This window comes from Mus caroli, unplaced genomic scaffold (genome assembly GCF_978045245.1).
Source record: "Mus caroli unplaced genomic scaffold, Mus_caroli_1 scaffold_11, whole genome shotgun sequence".
NCBI classification, from domain to species: Eukaryota; Metazoa; Chordata; class Mammalia; order Rodentia; family Muridae; genus Mus; species Mus caroli.
In genome coordinates this window covers 86,403,168-86,425,152 of record NW_028227266.1, presented here as the reverse complement: position 1 = coordinate 86,425,152, position 21,985 = coordinate 86,403,168, and positions in this window count along the sequence as shown.

The following is a 21,985-nucleotide window of genomic DNA, read 5'->3' as shown; positions in this document are numbered from 1 at the left end:
ATCATAGAGCCTATATGTGTCTGACTTAGGACTTCTGAGTATATGTTGTAGTGCTCTAGCTTGGTGTTCTTGTAGGACTCCTAATAGTGGCAGCAGGACTCTGACTCTTTTCCTTCTTTTGGGTTGCCTTGTCTACCCTTGATATGAGGGGATGTGCCTAGTCTTGTAACTTGTTATGCTGTGTAGGATTGATATCCCTGGGAGGCTTGCCCTTTTCTGAAGGGAAATGGAGATGGATGTAGGGGGCTTGGGAGTTGTTGAGGGACAGGGAGGAGAGAGGGGAAAGTCATTGGGATGTAATATATGAGAGAAGATATTAATTAATTAATTAAAAAAGACTTAGTTTTAGAGTGGAGTGAATTTTATACCCAAACATCCATGTCTGTATAGTCATTCCTCCTAGCTTTGGGATGATTTTTGATGTGAAAAATACCTTCCTCCCCAAGCATAGACAAATAACAACAACAAAAAGTATCTATAGCTATCTAAGTTGAACAAGCAGGATCCGTGGTGAAATGGACATTATGGTAAACTGTAGAGAAATCCCATTGTTCAATTTCTGCCAGATGCAAACTTACAGGGCTTGGGAGATAGATTGTTGGAATACAGATCATCCCAAACCTACTCAAGAGAGTTCTTTTCGATTTGTGCCATTGATTATGCTTTCAGCCTCAACTGGTTAAAAGGTGACCATCAGTCTTTCTGGTTTTCTCTTTTTCGTTAGCTATGCATTGCTCTCCATCATGCCAAAGACCGCCTGTGTGATACTCCAATCATCTGAGAGATGTAGAATTTCCTATAATTTCTTAATTTCTGTAACAAATAAATTGAGTATTTCTTCATTTTCCTCATTTGTAAAATGGAGAATTGAAGAACAAATAATACGTAATTACAGGATTGCTTCAAAATGGTAGATCATATAGTCTAGAACCCATGAAGTAATATACATACTAGAAATTTCTCTCATCCCTATTATCAGGATGGGCATACAATGAGGGTATCAAGAATCATGAATTGTTTTGTTTTCTTTTTCTTTTTTTATTAGATATTTTCTTTATTTACATTTCAAATGCTATCCTGAAAGTTCCCTAAACTCTCCCCCTGCTCTGCTCCCCTACCCACCCACTCCCATTTCTTGGCCCTGGCATTCCCCTGTACTGGGGCATATAAAATTTGCAAGACCAAGGGGCCTCTCTTCCCAATGATGGCCAACTAGGCCTTCTTCTGCTACATATGCAGCTAGAGACATGAGCTCCGGGGTACTGGTTAGTTCATATTGTTGTTCCACCTATAGGGTTGCAGACCCCTTCAGCTCCTTGGGTACTTTCTCTAGCTCCTCCATTGGGAGCCCTGTGATCCATCCTATAGATGACTGTGAGCATCCACTTCTGTATTTGCCAGGCACTGGCATAGCCTCACTCAAGACAGCTATATCAGGGTCCTTTCAGCAAAATCTTGCTGGCATATGCAATAGTGTCTGAGTTCGGTGGCTGATGAGATGGATCCCCGGGTGTGGTAGTTGCTAATACTTTGCTATATATCCAGAGAAGATCTCAACAAATCTAAAAATAAATAAAGATTAGGACTTGGAACCAAGTGATTATTATAATAGGAAGCAGGAAAACACCTAAGAATGTGGACATTTCTATGAGTTGCTATGTACAGAAAAAGATTCATGAGAGTTGGGAGATAGCTCAGAGGATAAAGTAACAGCTGTGAATACCCAAGGACATGAGTTCCATCAAAGCTGAGAACAAGCTTGGTGGTGAGCATGTGTAACCCAGTGCTGGGGATGTAGTGATCCTGTAGTTTAACCAATCAGTGAAATTCAGGTTCAATGACAGACCCAGTCCAAAAACCAAGCCTCCTTTGTCTTGTCTAGCTTTTCTTAGTACTAGAAAGTACAAGGTAAGCTGCCAAGGTAGGGAAGCCATCAGAGGTCCTGCCCAACTGTAATGCCTATGAACCGCAGCAAGGTCCAGCATAGTGAGATATCCCTAAAGCTGCAATTATGGTGCTCATCTCTGGTGGGTGTCTAACTGGACTTAAAGCCCACTCAATAGGAGGGATATGGTACCTTGGCTAGTCAGGCTGTGGCTCTTAGAAGAAAACCTATTATCTCCACTGTATATGCCCAACACAATACCTAACTGTATTTTAAATGTATCCTTATACTCACAGATAGCTATAGCTCACATCCTCTGTCATAATATCCTGTCTTTACAACAAATGGAGACCATTTAAAAAAGTTATAGTTGGTCATAATGCCGGGATAAGATCATGGGAAACCCAACCCCAACAGATACGCTTACAAGAAAAGGTCCATAAGGCTTAGGGATCATCATGTATTTCAGTGTTTGCACAGACAGTGGGCACTTGAGAGTGTTTGTAGAAAGAGTAATTGACTCTAAGAATAAATCACAGCATAATGCTTTAGAATGATTCCTCATGAAAAAAAAAAGTGTCTTTAGACTTCCAACAAAGAAATGCATTCTAGTCTTAGTTCTAACTTGTTTAACCCACCACTTGTCAAAGGTATCTGAATGTCACTTGTAGGGTATATCACTTTTCTATTGTTATTGAAACAAACTATTACAAATTTTGTGAACTAAAGTAGCATACACATACTATCTCAGAGTTTTGTATGTCAGAAGCCCTGTGCAAATCTCATAGAACTGGCAACTGGGTGTGATCAGAACTGTGTTTCTTTGTGACTCTTCAGTGGAAAGCTTGTTCACTTGCTTGTCCAGTGGTTGTCTGAATTCAGTTCATTATGATTGAAGGACTGAGATTTTACAATCTAGATGCTATTTCAGGGCTTGAAGCTGGCACAGTCCCCAGCTTATGGCCAGGGACATTCCCTATCTTTTTCACTCCTTACGTCTTTCTTGCCTCTTCTTATACCACAATCCTATGACCAGATGGTTTTTCCACATTTAATGCATCATGCAATTATGTTGGACAATCCAGGGCAATCTCTCTGTTTTAAGGTCCTATGATGAATGAGCTTAATCACATCTGTCGGTGATCTTTTGACTTGTAACCTAATATACTCTCAGGTTCTGAGGATTACGTGGGGTCTTCTTGGAGAGAGTTATTCTGTATTCCACAGAGAAAAATACAGCATGTATTAACATGCTTTAGATGTTTGAGAGATCTTGGGGGTCCAGGTTAATTGAGACTGCTGGTCCTCCTACAGGGTTACCCTCCTCCTCAGCCTTTCCCCAAATTCAACCACAGAGGTCAGCAGCTTCTGCCAGTTGGTTGGGTGCAAATATCTGCATCTGACTCTTTCAGCTGCTTGTGTCTTTCAGAGGGCAGTCATGATAGGTCCCTTATTGTGAGTGCTCCATAGTCTCAGTAATAGTGTCAGGCCTTGGGACCTCCCCTTGAGATGGATCCCACTTTGGGCCTGTCACGGGACCTTCTTTCCCTCAGGGTCCTCTCCATTTCCATCCCTGCAGTTCTTTCAGACAGAAACAATTATGGGACAGAGTTTTGACTGTGGTTTGGCAATCCTCTCCCTCACTTGACTCTCTCTCTTTCTGCTGGAGGTGGACTCTGTAAGTTTCCCCTCCCCACTGTAGGGCAATTTATCCAAGGTCCCTTCCTTTAAATCCTGAGAGTCTCTCAACTCCTAGGTCTCTAGTACATTCTGGAGGGTCCCGCCAACCTCCCACCTCCTGAGGTTGCCTGTTTCTATTTTTCTGCTGGCCCTCAGGGCTTCAGTCTTTTTCCCTTACTCAACACCATAGCAAGTTCCCCTCTTACCCCCACCCCCAATCTCTTCCACTTTTCCTCCCAGGCCTGTCCTTCCTTCTTCCCTTGTGTTTGCTTTCTTCTCCCTCCCAAGTGGGACTGAGGTGTCCTCACTTGGGCCCTTCAGCTTGTTGACCTTTTTGAGTTCTGTGGATGGACTACCAACTGGGCAGCATACACCAGCTGAGCCCCCCCCCCGACACATATATAGCAAAGGACTTCTGGGTCTGGGTTCAGTCAGAGATTGGAGGCCTCAGGGAGTTTAGAGGTCTGGTGGGGTGGGAGGTTAGGGGTTGAGGGACATCCTCATGGAGACAGGGAGGTGGGGAGGAGATATGGGATGTAGAACAGTTGCGGGGTAGACAAGGAGGGGAATGGGGTTTGGAGTATTAAATAAATAAATAAATAAATAAAAGATTAAATTAAAAAAAACTTACTCTGGATGACATATTTTTCTTTAGGATTGATAAGCCTATGTTTTCCAATTTCATCTTAACAATGAGTAACATTTAAGGGAAAATACCCTAGAAACATATTCTACAAGAAATTATACCATATTCATAAATCCATAAGCACAGAGGCAAAAGGACCAGGCCAAATGTCTTTGTATATTAAAATAAGACATGTTTCGTGCTTCAGTTACATGCTTATTCATTGCAAATGATAGATTTGCACTGGCCACTGTCAAAGCTCTTATAACGAGAGCCTTGTACTGAAGCAAAACACACTGAATGTAAGGGATTGGAAATAAATTATTATAGCAAAAGAAAGCCCTTCTTACTATGTATTGTCATAACGGAAATAAAATGGAAAATAGAGGATAGAGACTTTTTTCCTCCAAATATTAGGATAACTTCACAGCTTTAAGTTATTGATAAGCTAAGTAGACCTGGTATAAAACTGCCTTCTAAATTTTCATGTTTCTGCTCAATGTACTAGCTACTTCACTGATGCTTTGATAAAACACTATAACTAAACACAATTTAAAGACAATCGAGTTTATTTCCAGAGGGAGAGTCCTTAATGGTGGGAGAGACATGGAAGCAGGCCTGAGAGGTCTCATATTCAGTCACAACCATTCAGTAGAGGATGTGAAGGGATATGCTTCCTCCGGAAAGGCTGTACCACCACCTTCCCAACTGGGAACCGATGTTCAGATACCCAATCAGATGGGGAACATCTCTCATTCAAACCACCACAGGGAGATTTGTTGGACATCAGTGGGAGGAGAGGCCCTTGGGCCTGAGGGTGTTCGATGCCCCAGTGTAGAGGAATGCCAGGGCAGGAGGATGGGAGTGGGTGGGAGAGCACCCTTATAGAGGCAGAGGGAAGGGAGATGGGATGGGGGTTTTCAAAGGGGAGACTTGGAAAGGGGAAAACATTTGAAATGTAAATACAGAAAATACCCAAGGGGGGGTGTGGAAGATTGTATCAATATGCCATATATAAAGGCTCAAGGAAAATATTAAACAATACATAGTTATTTTTAAAAAAGGAAGAAAAAAGAAAAGAACATTGACCATCATGCTGAGAAGACACTGAAGAGAAGTAGACTTGGAGGGCAAACCACTCCCTCTGTGCTGTGTTTGGTACTGCCTATGTCCTTGGCGGGAGTGTTTGGGATGGGAGAGGTATATGATCGATTTGAAGAATGACTTTTCACCATTGAGAAGGCATTTTACAAGCATAACTTAATTTGATGAAAAGGGGAAAGGTTATAGCACATTAAAAGTCCCCTGACAAGTTGTCAACTGGGTGAGGCGGGAGGTTTTAATTCTTTAAGATTATTTACCTTTTAAAATACTCTTTTAAATTTCAAAAGTAGGTAAGCATCCTAGCAATGGGAATCATTATCAGTGCAAATGGCCAAGATCGTATTATTACATTTATACACATACCATCTGAAAATACCAGCCAGTATTAATATGTGAGATGCCAGATTACTGCGAGCTGAGAAGCCGTAGCTTTTACCTACAGCGTCACAGTCAAGGCATGAACGTTGTCCTTATGATCGCGGGAGGTCAGAGGCATCAAGGCTGAGAAGCTTCGGGGGATTCGCTGGTGTTCTGCTGCCCAGCACTCTTCTGGAATCAGTGGGTCTGAAGGAATGCACTGAGAATCCTCCTCTGCCTTTTATCTGGGAGCCTGACTGGGAGACTCTAGCCTGAAAACAGATGAGATAGACGGCAGTGCTCTCTTGCCTCGCTGGGACTGCCTGGGTGTCTCCTCTTACTCCAGTGGGGAGTGACTGGTATTTAAGTGCAGATAACTGTAATCTTGGTGGTGAGGCTGAGTCAGAGAGGGCATTCCACAAGTGGGTCGGCCTGCACACGGGGACAGAGGCCCTTGACCAATCCCAGTGGCCATTGTGCTGACAGTTGAACAGGAGCCTCAGGAGCATGGTGTGAGGATGAGTCCTAGGCTCACAGCTTAAATGGAATGCAGAGAGGAGGAGCTGTGTTTGGTCTCTGGCTTCACATTGTGTCATGTTTGCTGGGATATTTTCACGCTTGAAACAGACAGCTGGAGCAAAGGGGCATGAGTTAGGGAAATCCCACATGAAAAGAGATACTCTTCAAAATTGGACCTCTCTGTACTCAATAACCCAAATAAGACAACGAAAGGGCACAATAGCTTATCACCGTAAGATGTTAGAGTGCATTTGCATGTTACACTGACTATTCCAGTGAAAATGTTTCTGCCTTTAGTAATAAAAAAAGAAAAAAATAGAATTATTCAGTCACCAATCCTTACTTACACTAAACAAACAAAAGCCTAAAATGTCTTATTTACCCCCCACCCCCACCCCCAGGGGAAGGTTTTGCTGCCAGCTCTCTACGAAAGAAGCAAAGACAGAAGACAATGTAGGATGGAGAGTGTAGACTGTCATACTAGCAGAACAGTAAGCACTCTATCAAGTAAACAGCCTTGCAAATGGTGGCTTTCTTACAAGACTTTTTACAGGAAACTAAACTGTAATCCTGCTAGGTCAGTGGCCAGAAAGGGAATCATGGCCTTCTGTCTGAGCAGGGCATAGTATGGAGCTAAACTGACTCAGTGGGAACATAGAACAGCCCCTGTAAAAATCACCTAGAGGCAGAGAAAATCCTAATCTTGTGCCGCCATACCAGGTTCATGACAAAAGCCATCTTTGTATGTTATAGCCTCTGTGATGTCTAATATTCATTGTCACTAGGCCATGGAAACATCTCTCTGTGTGATTATGCTGGTGCTTAGAGAATGCCAAACATAAGTGGCACCCTCCCATGCCATTGGATCCAGGACTGGAAAACAAGGAGAAAGCAAGCTGAGCAGGAACATTCATCTCTCTGCTGCCTTCTGCAGCTCCTTTGCCACAGGGACTGTGTTCCTTTGAACTGTAAGACCAAACAAATCTGCCTCTGTCACAGCAATGAGTAATTAGCCCCATACCTCTAAGTTGCATATTTACCTGTTTGGGTAAAGTCATATTCTCTAATTATTCCAGAATGTTCTTAGAGAAAACCCAGTTCTGTGGATTCACAAAAGACTGTACAAACTGTCTGCTGCCTCCCCAAATATCCTGTGGGGGACTATAATGGTCTCTAGAACTTGGGACATCCTCATATTCTCCCTCTAAAAATAATCTTCCAGAATTCTCCATCTTTTGCTATTAACTAATTGGTCAAAGGCATCTGAGTTTCACAGAGAGGTGAGTTTATGTATGGGGAAAGCACATAACCACTTCAGAGTTCATGTGCTCCTGCCTCATAACCACTTCAGAGACAGTCACATTTCCTATGTTGCCTGGTGGTATTCCCTGGTGTACTGAGGTTTGAGGCAACATTGTTCACCTTAAAGATTTATAAGAAAGACAAGAGAATGGCTCAGTGCTCATTTATGCAGAGCAATCACATTTTTATTATACTGTTACTTTTATTCTGTTGAATACTTGAGGCCCACAATTTGTGCTGGGTTGTCTATAATTTGTATCCATTTCTCAGAGACTTGGTAAGTACTCCCTTTTTGATTATGTATTCCTAATATTTGTTTGTGAATATGCCAAGCTGAAAAGCTGCCGGTGCTATCAAGGAAAATAAGAATTATATTTAAATAGGAATGGAAATTGAGAGGTTTTTAAGTTATTATTATTATTATTATATTTTAGAGATTTCTATTAGAGCATATTTATTATACAAAGTCATAGGTGTCATAATGATATTTTTGATTAGGTATGTCATGTGCTTTGATCAGATTCACTTCCTGTTTATGTCCTGCCTTCAAGTCACAATATTTCTCTTCCCAAGCAATTGCCTGTTTATTGCTTTCTCATTCATACATACATATATGTTCATGTCTCTATCTTGAAGTGTTTCCTTATTTTGCTGAGATTTTTGGTATGATTTCACTATGTAGCCTAGGTTAGCCCTCAGACTTTTAGATCCTCTTCCTCTACCTCTTTATTTCTAGAGTGGCATGCATATGTTTACACATGTCTTTAAAATATTCTTATGCCTTGCAGACTGATGGTTAAAAATATATATGTGTGTGTGTGTGTGTGTGTGTGTGTGTGTGTTTATACATATATATATGCACACACACACACACACACACACACACACACACACACACACACACATATATTTGACCCAGGTTCCATATGTTTATAAGACTAGTTTACAACAGCAATGTATAAAGCCCTACCTCCATCCTTCCCAGAAATTGTTAGTATTTTTGTTGATAGCTATTCTGACCAGTATGAGATGAAGTTTCATTGCTGTTTTGATTTGTACTTCCTTGAGAGCTAAGGATGTTGACCATTTTATAAACATCTATTGGTGATTTGTACTTTGGTTTTGGCAAACTGTTTGTTGAAATTTTTTTGTTCATTTACTGATAGCATTGTTTGCTTTCTTGGTGCTTAATATTTTGAGCTACTTATATAGTCAAGATATTAATCTCTTCTTCTTCTTCTTCTTCTTCTTCTTCTTCTTCTTCTTCTTCTTCTTCTTCTTCTTCTTCTTCTTCTTCTTCTTCCTTCTCCTCCTTCTCCTCCTTCTTGTGTGTGTGTGTAGCTGTCAAAGATTTCCTTTTATTCTCTAGGTGATCTCTTCCCTCTGATACTCTGCTTCCTTTGCATCAGAGAAGCTTCTCTATTGCACACAATCTCATCTGTCAATTCTTCCCTGTATTTCCAGTGACACCGGAGTCCTTGCTTATGCCTGCATCTTGAAGTTTTTCTTATCCTGTTGAGTTTTTTTCCAGATAGAATCTCACTGTGTAATCTCAAAATTGTAGTCCTCTTGACTCAGCCTCCTTAGTACCAGGGTGACAGCATGTGCTGATTATTCTTAATGATTTGTGGATTGGTGGATTAAACCAACAGTAATATTAATAATCATTATAATAATAATTTTGGTGTATATTAAACATTTCCTTCTTAACAAGCATGCTTGAGGTCTCTGAACATTAACTAATGATTTTTATAAGTCATCTCAGTTAATTATCATAATGAGCATTAATATTTGCATTGTATTCAAGAGGACATTGGGCTTGAGAAAAGACCTCGCTGTGGAAATGGCAGATGTGGCTTTGATCCAGCCTCCATTCATCTCTAGAGTGTGCCCTCTTTCTTACTCCTGAGATTGGATATTTCAGAACAAATTACTTAGGCAATGTGAAGAAACATGTATGAATAATTGAATGTTTGCATGTGTTGGTCAAATGAGTTTGGAAACTTGTTAATGGGTAGAGATTCTTATTATTAAAGAAATTGTAAGGACTTTCCTTCTCTTTGCAACTAGAAATGTTGGCAGGACATATCTCTTTTTCATTGCACACTTACTTGTATGTTTTATTTATCATTCTAAGGAATGTGATTTCACGCTTCTCTGAACTGGGGAAGGGAATGCTGGTTGGTAGACTGACCGGTAGGTGGCCAATGGAATAATCAACAGGGTGCAGTAGCTGCAAGGTGACCTCTATGTCAGTGTGACAGTAGCAGAGAATCCCATAGCGAACTTTCTGTACCATGGTGGGTAGCAGTACTGTTTTTCCTTCTTTATAGAGAATAGGCTGCACCCTCCTTGAACAGTTCTGGGCCAGAAAGTCACATTCTTCTGACTTTAGTTTTCACCGGAAGGTGTTAGTTGGTGTTTCTAAAAAAGTCAAGGCTAGTCATGTTTATACTTAGTGCTTGGGATCTGAAATAGAACACGGTGATAGATTATGCCTGTTGTTTTCCTTGCATTTTTATATAGTAAGATTTAAAAAAAAAAACGGTAAACTTGAACACCTATTTATTTTCCTTCTCTGTTTCTTCATCTGTGAAAGAGTAAGATAGTTATGCCACAAAATGGATGGTACTCACAGAGCTCTGAATGACAGTGCAGAGCTTGGAGGCCTTTCTCTCAGTTCTAGCATCTTCTATTTTTGTTGACACCACAACTTTATTTCTACAGTGGAAGCTGCAGTTGACTTAGCTAAAACCCAAAGGACTAGGCCAAAATAGCTTTAGAGGCTTGCATTTGGTCTGAAATTAAATCTGTGCCTTTCCAAAGAGAAAATTAATCTAGAAATTGATAGAAACATGAGGCTATGGGTTTCTCTGTTGGTGCGTATCATCTTCTAGTCCTTGTTGCTAGGGGGAAGGAGATGAATGGGATTAGTGTCTACTCATCTACAGGGAAAACTCTTTTTCTCTCTCTTGTCAGTAGTGGTTTTCCTAAGCCTTTCAGTTCTTGCAAATTCGTTTTCCTATCTTCCCTCTTTCTTTTTCTTCCTCTCTCTCTTTTGTTTTTAGATTTATTTCCTAAGAAACCTGACTTAAAGGAAGGAGTTTTTCACATAATAAATTTGGAGTTGTTACTTGTATGCCCCCCTTTTGTTAGAAACTCCAATTTCCCTCTCATCATCCCTTCCCGTCCTGATAGATTTGCCCTCCTAATACTCTTTAACCCCGTGGGCTTTACTTTATCTCCTTGGCTCTTTTGCTTCTCTTATCTCTATCCTGTTAGCCTTAACTGATGTAATTTGTTTTCCTTAAGTTTCCTCCTCCTCTGTCAAGACATGAACACTCACCCTGAATATTTCTCACCTCTTCATTAGTCTCTGTCAGCTGAATTCCAATCTGACACACTCTCCAGGAAAGTTCATAGCCAAGTCCAGGCTTTCTCATACTTCTGGGCTTTCATTCCTCTTCACAGTGTCATATGAGACTTGTTAAATCTAACTCTTTAACTCCTGCACATTTGTTAAATATGCCTGCTCTCACTGTTTGGTATGGAATTGGTCCTGTTATCAAGACTTGGCTGAATAATTGATCTCAACTTTGAGCAAATATTCTCTTACTGAGTTTTCTGGAATTGGAGTCAATTGTCCACGTTGTTTCTGGTCTACCTTGCAGTCTAATCATGGTTAGAACACTGTGTTTTAATGGCCCACATATATACACACACATATATGTATATATACATGTATACATATATATATATATATTTCCATATTTCAAATATCCAAACATATAGACTTATTAAACAATATTGAGGTTCTAAGAGCAATTCCAAAACTTTTAAAAATAAGATTATAATGAATAATCCCAAATTTTCTAGCTTAGAATTAAAAAATATTTTCAAGTCCATGTGGGATAAGGATCATGCTCAGACTACATGCATATATTTATTGTTGATGGAAAACACTAGCAAGTATGGTTCATTTATTTAACACATTCAATTCAGTGGAAAAAAATCCCAATTCATGGCTTATGGATGAGATACAAAGGAGGTGATAAAGGAATCTTGGCTGATGGACCATGTGGGAACCACTGGACAAGGCAGTCTCAGAGGCCTCTGCTAGTTCTCTGATTTCATGAATGCTGAATCTGTTTAGAGCAGGCTGGAATGTATCTATAGATGAAGCTGTCAGCTCTTAGGACTCTGACTCAACTTGTCTATTGAGATAGAAAGCAGAAGAATTCTCTCCAGGAAGGTCAGTTATCATCCCTTCCTTTCACATGAGGCTTGACCTCCTGTGGGCTAGCACAGACCATGGGAATTCAGTACTCTGGAGTTAAATATGAAGAAAATGTTGCCTCAAGTATGTTTTGAACTTTTGTTCCCTTTCAGGTTTAAAGCTACTATAAAACGAGGGGAAAGGTTTCTATCTGTAGGTTGTGCAGATTAGGATGATAAGATATAATGAGTGTCAGGGTCACTAGGGACTTTGACATGAACTACACGCCTGAAATTTACTGTCATGTAGTTTTTGAGGATGTATCATGAAGAAAAGAGACCTTTGGTTCATCTGCAGAAGAAGGTATCAAGACTTCAGTGTGGCCCTTTGAAGTCTTCTAGCCTTGGAGTCAAAAAGGAAGGTAGAATGAAGATGTTCAGAGATTTCATTTTGTAATTGCTAAAGAACTAGAACATGTGACCAGGTAATAATGAGTACAATACAATAAAATAATTTTAAAAAATTAAAAAGAAGCATCAATTATTTCTTATATACTGAAATGTGCTCTCTGCCTTGCCCAGTGCCAATCTGTCAAGATTTAAAAAGTAGCTACATATCTGAACCTGCCATGTGACTTATCTGATTAAAACAGACAAACAAAACGCAAAACTCATCAAATAAACATGGTGTAAACCCTTGCAGCCAAAAGAGTAGAAAAAAACCACTTGGAATGGATTTGGGTGTGGCTGTCTGCCTGCTTACTCCTATTTTAGCATCTTCTCACAGCATCTCATTTTTTTTCCTCCCTAAGCAGTGGGTTATTCAATCGCTCTTGCTAATTCTTGGTCTGTAGATCACCTGGCACTCTTCCTGTGTGTAACATGCCCAGTGTTCCATCTCTTAAAATGTGCAGAGATTTTGATAACCATGTAAAACAAACCTTGTCACATTCCTATGTAATCAGGAATTCTCCTCTGTTGAAAATGCCTTGGTGATGCTGAAGTCTGCATGCCCCAAGTCCATCCCTCCAGCAGCTATCAGAATGAGCACAGCTCCAACTGCTCCTGCTCAGCCGCACTCAGAGGCAATCTCTCAAAGCAATGCCCTTTGGTGTTGGAAGTCACAGACACCCTGGGATCTTTTTGTGCAGCTCCCGGGAAGCAAAGCTTTGGGGGCAGCTTCTTTCCAAAGCTCATAAAAGAAATGGCGCCTTGTCTTCACTCACCTTTTCCCTCACGGTATTTTTAGATTGAAGAAGAAATTGCCTGGATTATTTGGAGACACTTTCCCTGCTTCTGCCCCTCCCCCAGCTCCCTGGTTCTGGTTCTCCTCACCTTCAGAAAAGTGGTGATAAAACTGTGTATCTTACAAGCCACCAGCACTTGACTGGTACTCCAAGGAGGTCACAGAGTAAATAGGTGTTTGATTAAATGCCTGTCTGGAAAGGCTAAGAGCCTCTGAAGGACTTTCAGGAGCTGGACCAGGGTGGAGTAGTTGGTAGGGGCGGGGTAGAAGGGGTGAGCACGGGTTTGCTTCCAGGGGTGCTGGTGTAATTGGGGGTACACTTTTTCCTTTCATCAACTCATGGTAACAGACACACAGCATTTCCAGGACTTCATCCAAGGAATGATAGGAGTGAATTTTTAAACGAAATCAAGGCCACATCCCCTCCCCTTCCAAAGGTGATGTCTTTAGACTCTAATTAGAGAGTTGAGCAACAAAGAGATGTTTGAGTCATCGGCTCCAAAGCTTGTAAAACAAAATTCTGAAGAAAGATAGTTTTTGGAAATGCCCATAACCCACCCATCCTGCTCAGGCACTACCAACATAGCCTCTTTCTTTCAGGCCCCAAAGGAAGCAACAGTTAATAGCCGAGTCAGGCAGAGGAGTCATTTTGTTGGGCATAATGGATGGAGTAAATGTTCAGACTATTATTAAACCATTTCCATCTGGTGATCGTTTCTGAAGATCTCAGGGTAGATTGGGGGCTTCCTTGGTCAAGCTTTAGGATCAGTTGTTCACACAAAGCACTTGTTTTTTTCTTTCTTCTTACAATGATGGTTTCTTTTAAAGAAAAGCTGATTTTTTTTCTAATGGGACGATATAAGCACGCAGCTTGGAACTAAAAACTTCGGATTGGAAAGCTGGCTCTATCCCTTACTAGCTGCGTGTCCGTGACTCCTCGTCTTTTTAAAGAATCATTTATTTATTTTATGCATATGTGTATACTGTAGCTGTCTTCAGACTCACCAGAAGAGGGCATTGGATCCCATTATAGATGATTGTGAGACACCATGTGGTTACTGGGAATTGAACTCAGGACCTCTGGAGGAGTAGTCAGTGCTCTTAACCACTGAGCTATCTCTTCAGCCCCTTCCTTACTCTTCTAATTAGGGTAATCACTCCTAACTGACAGGAGTGTTGTGAGGGATAAATGAGCTAATGATTGAGAAAATGCCTAGCATGGGGATTGGAAAACTGGGATGTACAGTAAATGTATATCCTGTTACTCACTTGACTGCCAAACAAACACTTTTTCTCAATGTAACACAGTATAATTTGATTATAGTGAATAGCATAAGTTACAAAAGAAACAAGCTGACTATTCACTGCACTTCTGATCTTTTGCGTTTGAATAGATTTTCCATTAGTATTGGGTGAGTGTGATTTCTTTGAACTTCTTAAGTGTCCATCCTCTCTTGATGCTCCATGTTATGCCTTCCAGTTATTCTTTTGTTCTGTTTATTTTGCTCTTAATACTAAAACTACTGATCAATATCAGTTTCTTTTTAAATGCTCATTGGAGATCTGCTCTCTTTAAAGATACTTTTATTTGCAAGGGAGTCATTGAGTCTGGATTTGGAGGGTCTTCTACTCGCCAGCCTTCTCTAAAGCGATGTGCCAACAATCACTGCCCTTGGGAGCATGATTAGAAACCCAGGTCTCACTCATGGAGAACTATAAATTGAAAGGTTTCTAGGGGGTGTTGGTATGACATTCTTCTTCAGAGGAGTGCATCCCAACATTTCATTTTCTGGTGGGCAAAGTAATTTCCTTTGTATTTTGGATGGTTGCTCTAAGCTAGCTGAGCTGAGGAGAGTTCAGTCTAACTGATTACTGTTTCATTCACACAGGATTCTTGGGCTTACTTTCTACCAGGGTTTTCTGTCTCAGTCCAATTCATATTTTTCATTTTGTGTTTTATGCTCTGATGTTTTGAAAGTCATCCATTTAAGCCCCTCCCTGCTTTCTCCCGTGACCCCAAGTTCCCAACTAGGAGGAGTCAGAAAATGGTACACACAATTACCCATATAAACTGTTGACAGTTCAGGGTACACATGACTGCTGCTTGTCACCACTCTTCAGAAGCCATTTTGCTGAGTTTAGAGATCAGTCCTCAAGGTGACAGCAGTGTGTAACAGCTTTCCAGTAATTTTTTGAGTGTGAGTTTCTTGTTTTACCCTCTTTTCTCTGTGTGATGCAAAGTACCCCTCTGGGCTAAAGCTGTAGAGAATTCTACCCTGCACCATTTTCTTTAGAATAGCAGAAATAAGAATAGTTTTGTTTGTTTGTTTCAACTTCTCCATAAGAAACTGTTTAGCCTTTGGATAACCACAGAAGCACATGAGTTATTGTTGAAAAGCACTGTAAGACATTGTGCCATGGAAAAGAAAACAGAATGGGAAACTCTCTTCAAGTGATCTGTGAGATTTTAGATAACTAGAAAGTGTGCACTGGGTATAACCATCCATAGCAGTAGAGAATATGCATAACCCAGACTGTATGAAGTTTGGTATAGGAGAGAATAAAGTTGTCCCTAGCTGGAGAGGTAATCATGAACTTCTAGGAATCAGATATGAGGATGGGCAAGAGCTAAATATGCAGAGATAATTAAATATCCCAGATCAATCAATAAATATACCACACACACACAGGGTGGGGACAAAGAGAAGGGGAATAACTAATTTTAAAAATGCAATAATCAAGTATCATACATTGTATCTCCAGGCATACATAGTGTGCAGCAGGCTATGAAGCATGAACTGAACGTGATAATGCCATATAAATGATATGGCAGGATTGGAGAGGGCTTTATCTGCAAGTGGTGGGTATGGAGATGTATCCATTGCTAAGGGTGGAGAAACTACCTCCTCATGTGATTAAAAAATGCCCTTCAGAATCTGAGGATTCAAAGTCCTTAGCCTCATTAGGGTTCTCCCACAGATATTTACCCTAAGCACAGGATCCTACCCTTTACTAAGCAGTACACTTTGACTGCTGACACACTCTGAGTCTAGGATGTGAATTTTCATAGTAATTCTGCCACAATGGCTTGGGTTTGATGTTCCATAAATTGAGCTCTAAGGAGTCTAGAGAGAAGATTCTCTTCTTGGGCACAATTAGAAATCTTTAAATTGCTTATGTGCATCTGGAGCACATAAGCTCTCTATTTATTGCTCTCTCTGCTACCAGGAGAGGTTTCAGTAACTGTAGGTCTTGGCAAATTGGAAAGCCTTTTCCAGATTAACAAAAAAATCCTTAAAATTCTGTTTCTCTATAACTCTACTTTTTGGATCCACAACCTACATGAGTCAGGGTTCTCTAGAGAAACAGAACCTTATATGTATAAAAGGAATTTATTGGACTGACTTACATAAGGCTGTCATGTAGGTAGTCCAATAACGGCTGCCTTCAGATGAAAAGGCCAAAAGTTCTTTGATCCCCAAAGATGGATGTTCTAGTAATCCAAATCTGGTGTCAAAATCCTAAAGGATCCACCATAGCTGCTTGTCTTTAGTGTACAATGGAATTATGAAGAAGTTGGATTTAATATTGACTGTAGCAATAGATAGATGAACTTGACAGCAAAAGGGAAGAGAAGTGGACACAAAATGTTTTCTTCTTCCATATTACACCAGAACATACAATCCAGAATTAGGGTCAGTATCAATTCTTCAAACAGTCTTGTTAAGAAAAGTTTTCAGAGGCATGCTCAGAAGCTTGGGTTCCAGCCAATTCCAGTGTAGTCAAGACAGCAATCGAAATCAACCATCACACTCACACACACATTAAATTAAACCAGTCAGGAAGTATGCATTGAATGTAAGTGAAGTGAAAATTTGGTTTTGCTATTATTTTAAATTTTAAAACTTTAGTGAAATTCATAGTCTAACATAATGAAAAAAGGTGTATACTACAGAACACACATACAAGTAAAAGTACCCCATCATGAAATCCAGATGACCAAGTCTGGCCTCTACTGCTACGTTATTAACCAAATGTAAATTTGAAATTCAACACACACACACACACACACACACACACACACACACACACAGAGACACGGTTTTTAATTTAGTCACTCCCCTTCCCACAAAATACTTGCTATCTCTAAAGTGTTGTGTTGAAGGGATATTTGGATTTGAATATTTCATCACAAAATGATTTAGCTCATGTCTGTGACCAATAGTGGCCAAAAGGTTACAAAATACTGCAGAGATAAATCTTGTTAGAGATCATTATGTCATCTCTGATGATTATTTTGTCAATGTTCCTAAGCACCAATATGATAGTGTGACACTGAGTCATGTACCTGGGAACTAATGCTACAAAGGTCAGATTCTACCAAGACCATCACCACCAGTCATTGAAGGCAACCTCTGTACCAGACACTATACACTGCAAAGGTCACCCTTCTAACAGGATCGTCTCTATCATTCACTGAAGGCTGCCTTGGGCCAGTGTCAAGAACTTTATACATCCATTAGTAAGTGTATATAGTGATGCTATGAACTTACCTCCATTCAAGCTTTGTACAAAAACAAAACAAGCAACAACGAAAAAAAAAAAAAAAAAAAAACAAGGATGGCTAGGAAATATGGCCAGGATCTTGACAAATTCAAACTCAGTTTCAAACCCACAAAAATTTGTGAATTTTCTGTGAAAGAATTCAACAGTGAATTATATATGAGTAAGTAGATTATTCACACTTGCTCACAAGAGCAATGAACTGTTTAGCCAACCAACAGAAAACAGAAATTTCATTTTCTTTTTTTTTTCCCTATGGTGTTTTCTGAAATTCTCTCATCAAGAAATCTCCCTTCTTGAATAAAATACTAGAATTGTCTAGTAACAAAAAGATGCTTGTGCAACACTGTCAGAATGTAAATTGTGGAGTCACTAATCAAGGGGCTAGTGCACAGTCTCTGCTGGTATTTGCAGTAGCAACAGCAGAAAACTGTAAGACCTTTCCAAGGCTTCGCCAGTTCCTCAGGACATTTGGAAGATGCATGCTTTGGTGCAAACATTTTAAACATCCATTTTCTAATCTCCTTTTCTTAACTGCCCAAGGAATCTGAAGAAGAAGGAACTGGAGGGGAAACAATAAGAAGGGAAAGAGTGGGTGGAAGAAAGCAAAATCTCCTTGCTTAGTGTTGTGTGAGGTTTTGAGAAATTCCTTGGTTTTGTCAATGAATATTTCTCATTCAGCTCTTTTGTCTTTATAATGTCTCATTTGTTAATAAGAAAGTTTGCAATAAAGTGTTGATTTCCCGTGACAATTTTCTACAGAATCCCTGTCCAGAGAAGTAAAACATGTTCTTTTCTTTCAGCATCCATTCTTATGTGTACTCTTCATTAAATTACATTGAGTAATTTATTGCTACAAAATGCAATTCATTGAACTGATGAATTTTAGTTCTTGGCTCAAACACTGAACATAATGTATGGCAAATAATAAGTTCTTTGGCTCTTGCGTGATCTCAAACTTGTCTGCTATTAACTTTTCTCTCTAGAATACGCATAGCCATCTATAGCAAACATTACATTTCTTTCCATTTTAAATATAAAAAGTATTTGTGTTTGAACAAATGAAAATACCCTCTCTTAAGTCATGCCCAGGATGTAGAAATGAGCATTCTGTGACATTCTCCACTTGTCAAGAACTTGGACTTAAGAGCTGAAGCCCATCAAGTGCCTGGGTTTGGTTGAACACTGACCTTGTCATGATGGACACCACATTGTCACGTGAAGCCATTGATAAGACAGTGCCCACATCTCATTTCAACAAAAGAAACAGCTCTTCTATGAAACATGCTAACGTAGCTCTTGGATTACTAAAGGCAGAATTGAAAGGAGTCTGCATGAAATATACTTTTCTAAGAAAATGATAAGGTGTCCCTTTTGCCAGTAACACATTGTTCCACATATTACACATATCAGGGACCTTCCTTTTTGTTGTTGTTGTTCAATCTCATGGAGCCATGGATCATGAGCAAAAATCTGTATATTCGAAACAAACAAAAGCCCCCCCCCCAACCCCATATATTTGAACCCAGTTGTTGTTGTTGCCTGAACAACAACCCAGTTGTTCAGAAATAGAACTCATTAGGAGCAGATCCTTCTGATTTTCAGTTTCCTTTTCTGAGTCATGGGATAGATTTTTTGAATGAACATAGAAGGCTTGCACAGACTCACGGAAAAGCTGCATATACTCCTTACAATGTTTTAGCGGCCAAGGTTCTGGTTATGCCACGCGGAGAGGACTAGAACCGTGCAATTAGCTTTATTGGTGTGGGTTTGTGTCTGGTTTCCTGTACTCCATGGCTTTAGAGGACAATCAGTCTCCACCCCTGCCTAGTGAAAATATCAGTGTGCGATGGAAGCATAACCCTTTGATGTATTTTTGTAAGTTTTTTTTCTCTCAGAAACTTTTGAGGCTTTGTTCTACGTCCTTCTTTGGGGGACTTTTATCTGTTCCACAAAGTCACCCACCAAAGCAGACGCTTCTGAAGTCCCACTGGGCTCGCATCAGTCCAGTAGAGATGGCTGACATGACATATTAGTCTTAAATCTAAAGCATATGTTTGGAAAATGCCCTGTTTCCTGGTAATAATTAAGAATGTGACTTGGCAGGTTGGCAGCCACATAAAACAATCGTTAGTAACCCTTACATTTATTATGTCCCCATTTTATGGAAATAAAACACACATTATAAATATGTGTAGGCAAATGGACCCAAAATGATACACAGGTAGAATCATTTATAATGAAGATGAAAAGAACAGTCATTGATAGCTTTTTTTCTAATTCATTGTTCATATAGCATAAGACATCACCCAACACACACACACAAACTAAAGAGCCACATCAAAAACGTTTCTGAGTTTCCTTCTATTTTTTAAAACAATCTAAGATAAATTCACAGAAATCCTCACTTGTCACTGAAGAGTTCTGCTGTACAACTAATTAAGATAAGGTCCTCTAGTGAGGAAGCTTTTTCTTGATAAGTGTTGTATTGTAAAAACAAACCAAAAAAATCCAGATATTTAACCTGCTACTTCATTTTTTAGCACATACACACACACATACATACACACACACACATACACACACACACACACACACATACACACATACACACACACACACTCCATATATTAAGGAATGATGTGCATGACACTATATCTAAAATTCTTATTAAAAATTTAAATGGTTCTGGACCAAATGGAAAATACACAGCACATTGAGTCACCCTGGGGCAACTATCTCATCCTTTAAGACTCCAAGAACATCCCTACACAGCTAGGAAAGGTCTTTTGACTTGGGACTCTGCCTCCTGCAGTGTGTGTGGGCAAAGCAGGGGGCAGTGTTAGATACTAGTTAAAGTTATTTTGAAAATCACAACTGTACACATGTATCAGCTCCCTGACAGATTAACCCAACCAGCAACCTCTACCATGCAAGGAGCATACACTTCATGTCCTGGAGACACAGGGTCAGGGCACTTAGAAAAGCAGAAAAGCAGCACAAATCAGTAAGTATAAGCGGGACAATCTTACTGATGAACTGTGTGCTACAAAACACCTGGACACTTCCTTCTAATATAAAGAGAAGCAGAAGAGGTAGGTGATGTAAACCCAGCACTTAGAAGGTTGAGGCAAAGAGTTCAGGCAGGAGCTTCGGAAGAGCTAGAGCCTGGAATATGTAAAGATCTTAAGCCTAGCCTGGGCTACATATAGATGCCATCCCCAAGGGAATAGGTCAATCAAACACACATTATATAAAAATTATTTTTATGGTGTCACAAGAGACAGGTAGAGTCCACTTCAGAAAGTCACTGTATGAAGAGGTTGGGTAACCAAAATACAGCTGTAGTAAACAGCCTTTTACAGTGTACTCTCCCCTCTCCCTGCCCCTTGCAGGAAAGTGAAGAAACGGGGATTCAGTCTACATTTACCCAATTTCATGTGAAATAAACCAGACCAGTCAAGAAATAACATTTACTTTGTTTTCTAGATTGCTGACTCTATGAAAAAAATTCTTTGTTGCAAAGTTCAAATTCCAAATAAAGCCAGGGATGGGAATTCAAAAAGCCCCTAGAGGAGAGGTTTTAAAATGGAAATCATCTTGAAAATATGATGTTAGAGAATAAGTATGACATTAATTGTTTTTATCTTCAGCATTTTGTATTCTTATCTTCTCATCAGTCAGTATTTTGAATGCAAATTTTAGAGCATTTTTTTTCCTTATAAGTAACAGGTTTGAATATCACTCAACAAAAATTTTACACATATTCACTCACTTTTCTACACATGCTTATTAATTCAGCTTGGGAGATTTATTTGATCTGTGCCAATTATCTTCCAAATTTAAACAAGAACACACTGAATAAGAAATCAATATTCAATTTTAGTAACTATATATTTTGACCATGATTTTGTTATATATTAAGTATCCGTTAGTTCAGTTACAATAACAAGGAATTGGGGGGGGGAGTGGAGAAGAAGGGAAGGGAAGTGGGGAGGAAGAAGAGGGAAATGGGGGAAAGGGCGGGAAGTGGAGAGGAAGGGGGAGACAAAATAAGGGAAGAGGAGAGAAGGTAAGGGGAGTGGAGCTAAGGTAGGATTATGTAAGAGGAGGAGGAGGAGAGGGAGGAGAAGGAAGATTAGAAGAAGGAGAAGAGGTGAAGGAAGAAGAAGAAGAGGGAGGAAGGAAGGAAGGAAACCTTAATGAGTAGTAGTCACTATTTGAAGACTAGAGAAAAAGACACCAACATTACAAAGATGAGGACAAATGAGGTAAAGACAGTATGTAGTGCTCCTGTGGTTAAGTACAAAAGCATTAAAAGGGGTGGGACCAACAAAAAGATGCCTTAGGCTTCATTATGGTTATGTCATTTACTAACTCTACAACTCTTTGCAAATTACTTCAACATTTCCAATGTCTCCATTTCATTAGCTGTAAAATAAGGCAACATCTAATACAATGATTTGTATGTTCAACATATAAATAAATG